This window comes from Syngnathoides biaculeatus, chromosome 9 (assembly GCF_019802595.1).
Source record: "Syngnathoides biaculeatus isolate LvHL_M chromosome 9, ASM1980259v1, whole genome shotgun sequence".
Taxonomy (NCBI): Eukaryota; Metazoa; Chordata; class Actinopteri; order Syngnathiformes; family Syngnathidae; genus Syngnathoides; species Syngnathoides biaculeatus.
In genome coordinates, this window is record NC_084648.1 from 22,839,880 (window position 1) to 22,845,879 (window position 6,000).

Genomic DNA, 6,000 nt, shown 5'->3' on the forward strand with positions numbered 1-6,000 from the left:
CACGTTTCCAACCTGTTCCAGCAGTATATTATGATCTACCATATCAAAAGCCGCACCGAGATCCAACAAGACCAAAATTGACACCTTTCTTGAGTCAGTATTCAACCTTATATCATTTCGCACTTTGATAAGCGGAGATTCTGTACTGTGATGAGTTCGGAAACATGACTGAAATTTGTCAAAAAGTGTCCATTTAGATTCAAGAATTTGCTGAGTTCATTAAAAAATTACTTTCTCAAGAACCATCGCTATGAAATGGGGATTTGAGATGGGTCTATAGGTTTCTAACTTGGAATCGTCTCGTGCTCTGTTGTTTAGAAGAGGTTTAAAAGCAGCTACTTGAAGAGCTTTCAGAAACACGGAGGATTGGAGTGAGCAATTGATTATTTGCTGCAAATCAGCTAGCACTGACTTCATAATAGTTTTGAAAAAGGCGGATGGTATTGAGTTGAGACAGCTCGTAGATGGTTTCAGCCTCAGAACCGTTTTCTCTACAGTTTTTGGGTCAACTGTATCAAAATCTGACAAATTAATAGAGTTTTCCCTGGGTGGTTTCAGATGTAAAATAATTTTAGCATTTTGCCAATTTGTGCTGACATTTGACCAGATGGATTGTATTTTTTTTTCACAAAAATAAGGTGCAAAGTCATTGCAATTGTCAGCTGTTACAAGTTTTGGATTTAGCTGATTTGGGGGGGGGTTTATGGTGAGCTTGACAACCACAACAAACAGAGCGCGAGTATTGTTGAGGTTGATGGTTTCAACCTACTGACGATTTTAAAAAAGTGTTGCTGTCTAGCCCTAACTAACTTGGTTAAAATGACAAAGACACTGTCTGTAGAGGTCATTGACAATTTGGAGTTTAGTTTTTTCTCCACTTGGGTTCTGCTTTCCTACATCTTGATTTAGAGCTCTAGACCATCATTGTGCTCGTGCTTGTGTTCTAGGTGGTCTCAGGATGGTCTTATTTTTAACAGGAGCGACAGCATTCATGGCATTTGTGATTTTCGATGTGAAATTGTCCAAAGGTTCATCAACTGGCTGAGCATTCACAGTCTGTAGCAGTACTGTGCAAAATAGATAGAAAGAATAATTTGAGAAGTTGATGAATGAAGAAAATGAGAGAGAATGAAGAGTAGAAGAGGCAAGTGTGATAGACCAGGAAGTGACAATGATTAGTAAGAGGGAAGTTAGAAAGGCACTAAAGAGGATGAAAAATGGAAAGGCAGTTGGTACTGATGTGGAGTTTTTGACCAACTTATTCAACAGAATACAGTACTAGCAGGTGAGAAGATGCCTGAGAATGGAGGAAAAGTGTGCTGGTTCCCATTTTTAAGAACTAAGGCGATGTTTAGAGCTGTGGGAACTACAGTGGTACATCTATCAACAAAACTCTCTGGGGAAAAAAAAGATTCAGGTTATGAAAAGCCTCCCTGGAACATTTTTGTCTCTTGTTACGAAAGAAATTCAGGATACGAAAGGGGAAAAAAAGATGCTGGATTCCACCAAACGTAAACATCCTGTACCGTATTTTGGTTTGAAAACGGTGTGATAGAGCTGGTCTCCCAATGGGCATCGCCAGATCATCTTCCTGGCATCACATTGGCTAGGAGGGATGTCAATCTTTAGCCATGACACACTTCCTGTCTACTGGTTTGTGTGGTTCAATAGAGCAGCTCCCCCTATTGGTTATTAAGAAGCATCTTCCTGACATCACGTTCCTCCATTGGGTATGAGTGATGTCAGTCTTTTTTTTATTTTTTTGAGACATCAATCTTTACCCATGATGAACTTCCTGTACCTTTGTCACCAAATCCATTGTCATACGCTCACACACTCTTGGACAGTACTACTTTTTTGCAGATTTATGCACCTATTTTCACCATGGCCCCCAGAAATTGATGGTCAGTGCCAGTGAGAAGAAGACAAGAGTTATTTTGCCCATCAAAACAAAACAAGAAATCATTGAGAAATATGAAAAAGACATGCATCCATGTGCCTTCATGCTGCTGCTGCTTGATGGGATTTTGAGAGGTTTGAAATGGAGGTTGAACCCGAAGTTGAGGAAATTGTTTCGTCGAGAAAGGCTAGGACATCGTCAAGTTGGTTGAGGACCACCACAAGGATCTTTCGACGTTCAGGAGCACCACGACGATCTTTCGACTGAGAAGCGAAAGGTGCTGGAAGCAATGCAACACGCTACAATGCAGGAGCAGTGTCCGGCGTAGAGGAGGAGGTGGCCACTATTCCGGCAGCCAGAAAAAAAAAAGTGTTGCCGAAATTCCATGATATTTCCCAATTTACTTAAAAGAATCATCCTGAAAATGTGTTAACTCATCGGGCTATCGTTCACTTTGATGATGTTTGCCCTGCACATCTCCGCAAGGTAAAAAAAAAAAAAAAGCCATCAAAGGCAAACATCCTTGGATTGGTACTCCAAGAAACATTGAAAGCTAATGAATACGTTTCCTTTGAATTCATAGTTTTGGAATGTATTATTTGAAATGGAATTAAGTTGTGTGCGTGCCTCCTTTCCACGTTGCCTTGTCACTCACCCTTCTCTTCGCATTGTTGCTTAATGCCAAATGTAAATGAACATCATTTTTTATTATTCTTGACATTGTGTACACTTTGAATGCTTATTTGTAAGGTAAATGAACATAATTTTGTATTATACTTTACATTATTATTTTGTGGATTTAGAGAAAGTCTATGACAAGAGTACCAAGAGAGGAACTGTGGTATTGCATGCATAAGTCTGGTGTGGCAGAGAAATATGTTAGAATAGTAAAGGACATGTATGAGGGCAGCAGAGCAGTGGTGAGCTGTGCCGTGTGACAAAAGAATTTTAGGTGGAGGTGGGACTGCATCAAGGATTAGCTCTTAGGCCCTTCCTGTTTTCTGTGGTAATGGATAGGCTGACCAAAAAAAGGTTAGAGTGGAATCCCCTTGGACCATAATGTTCACAAATGACATTATGGTCTACAGTGAAAGCAGGGAGCAGTGGAGGAACTATTAGAAAGATGGAGGGATGCACTGGAAAGGAGAGGAATGAAGATTAGCCGAAGTAAAGAACACCAAAGACCTGTCCAAAGACACCAGAGACAAAATTGTACAACTCCACATGGCTGGAAAGGTGACAGAGAAATTGCCAAGCAGCTTGGTGAAAAAAAGTCCACTGTTGGAGCAATCGTTAGAAAATGGAAGAAGCTAAAAATGACAGCCAGTCTTAATCGGAGTGGAGCCCTGTGCAAGATATCACCTCGTGGGGTCTCAATGATCCTTAGAAAGGTGAGGAATCAGCCCAGGACTACACGACAGGACTCGGTCAATGACCTGAAAAGAATTGAGTCCACCGTTTCCAAGGTGACAGTTGGTAATATACTTAGATGTCATGGTTTTAAATCATGCTTGGCACGAAAGATTCCCCTGCTTAAACCAGCACACGTCAAAGCCCGTCTTACGTTTGCCAATGACCATTTGGATGACACAGAGGTGTCATGGGAGAACGTTTTGTGGTCAGATAAGACCAAAATGAAACTTTCTGATCATAATTCCACTAACTGTGTTTGGAGAAAGACAAATGATGAGTTCCATCCCAAGCCAGTCTCCAGACCTAAACCCAATAGAACATTTTTGGAGGGAGATGAAACTCTGTGTTTATCAGCGATAGCCCAGAAACCTGTATGATCTAGAAAAGATCTGTGTGGAGGAGTGGGCCATAATCCCTCCTGCAGTGTGTGCAAACCTGGTGAACAACTACAGGAAACGTTTGACCTCTGTAATTGCAAACAAAGGCTACTGTACCAAATATTAACATTGGTTTTCTCAGATGTTGAAATACTTATCTGCAGCTGTATCACACAAACAAATCATTAAAAAATATCATACGTTGTGATTTCTGGATTTTTCTTTTTAGATTCTCTCCCTTACCTCTCTCACAGTGGATATGCCCCTGCGATGAAAATGTCAGACCCCTCCATGATTTCTAAGTGGGAGAACTTGCAATAGAGCAGGGTGTTTAAATACTTATTTTCTTCCCTGTACTTGGGATCAAGAATCCAGAGTAATGGTGAGTATGGTAACAAAGTGAAGAAATGGTCCTAAACAGGTTGGAACAGCTGGAGGAAGGTGTCTGGTGTGTTATTTGAAAGAAGAGTCTCTGCTTGGATGAAGGGCAAAGTTTATAAAACAGTAGTGAGGCCAGCCATGATGTACAGATTAGAGACAGTGGCACTGAAGAGACAACAGGAAGCAGAGCTGGAGGTGGCAGAAATGAAGATGCTGAGGTTCTCTCAAGGAGTGAGCAGGTTGGGTAGGATTAGAAATTAGCTCATTAGCAGGACAGCCAAAGTTGGATGTTTTGGAGACAAGGTTCAAGAGAACAGACTTCAATTGTTTGGACATCTCCAGAGGCAAGAGATTGAATATATTGGCAGAAGGGTGCTGAGGATGGAGCTGCCAGGCAAAAGAGCAAGAGGAAGACCAAAGCGAAGGTTGATGGATATTGTGAGGGTAGACATGAGGGCAGTTGGTTTTCAGTAGGAAGATGCCGGAGATAAACTTACTTAGAAAATGATGATGCGCTGTGACGACCCCTAACGGGACAAATCGAAAGGAAAAGAAGATAAAGGAAGACAGATAAAACACTCCTCCTTGAGCCATCACATCCCGATGGAGGGGTTTGTGTGTCTCAATGATCCAAGGTGCTAAGTTCTCTCTGCCCCTGGCAGAGTGACCTATGGGAAAAAAATCCTAGGTGAGGGGCCAGACAAAGCACGGCTTTAAGACACCTATAATGAGTAAAATAATTGGATGTAGGTTTTCCTTGCCCAGACGCGGGTCACCGGGGCCCCCCTCTGGAGGAAGGCCTGGAGTTGGAGTTTGAAGGTGAACACATGGTGGGCGGGCCTGCACCCAGGGGACCCCACTTCCCATGAATTCCCCACCTGTGGGAGAGGGCATAGGGGTCAGGTGAAGTGTGAGCTGGGTGGTGGCTCAAGGCAATACCTTGACAATCTGATCCCCGGCTACAGAAACTGACTCTAGGGACATGCAATGTTACCTCTCTGGCAGGGAAGCTGCCTTATTGCATGCTGGTTTGGTGCCTGTATGTTGGGGTTCTCTCCAATGGACGAGAGGGTAGCTTCCCTCCCCCTTTAGTTGGGATGACGGATAGTGACTGTTGTTAGTGGCAATGGTTTAATAATTGCATTAGAGTGATAGAAGGAACGATATCAACTGTATGTGTACATTTATACATTTCTTATTAATTAACATTTTAAAATGCATGCTCGTCTCCATGTGCTTGAATGACTCAAAATTAGCTTTTAGCTTGTAGAAATGGCTGCCAGTGAAAGCTCTCACCGCCAGGACGTCAGGGCTTGCGGTTCAAATCACTCATTTGTATGCTGTCCCTCTGGCAAGTAAATAATCACTCATCATACTAGTGCATGAGGCCTTAATGGATCACAAATGAATTAATCACTCTTCAGTTACTCAGTCCACCAGTTCACTGAATGAATCACCCCTCAGTTTCTCAGTTCATCAGTTCACTGGACAAATCACTGTCAAAACTTCAGGCCTGGGGCCCAGATCCGGGCCACAACATGATTTGATGTGGCCTGCAAATGGAAATGTAGTTTGTCAACTTCCATGATTTTTGTGAAAATTTTGCTTGAACAAATGGAACTAAATGACCAGATTATACGCTTAATTATGCTGCAAAATCGATCGAGGAGGCAGGGATATTGGTGGTATGTGGAGCTGGGAGGAATTTTGAGTACGTCATCACACCTGGTGACTAAAATGGGCCAATCACAAGAGATGAAATCTGTGGCTTTTCCCGCACAGCAACTGTTTTGCAGCAACTGTCATTAACTAAATATTCACAAGTGAGTGATAGAACATTTCAATACTTGCTCCCCTTTCGGCAGCGGCCAAGCAAAAAGAACAAATCATTTCCCAAACTGATTCAGTTCAGTTCGTTCACTAGAAAGT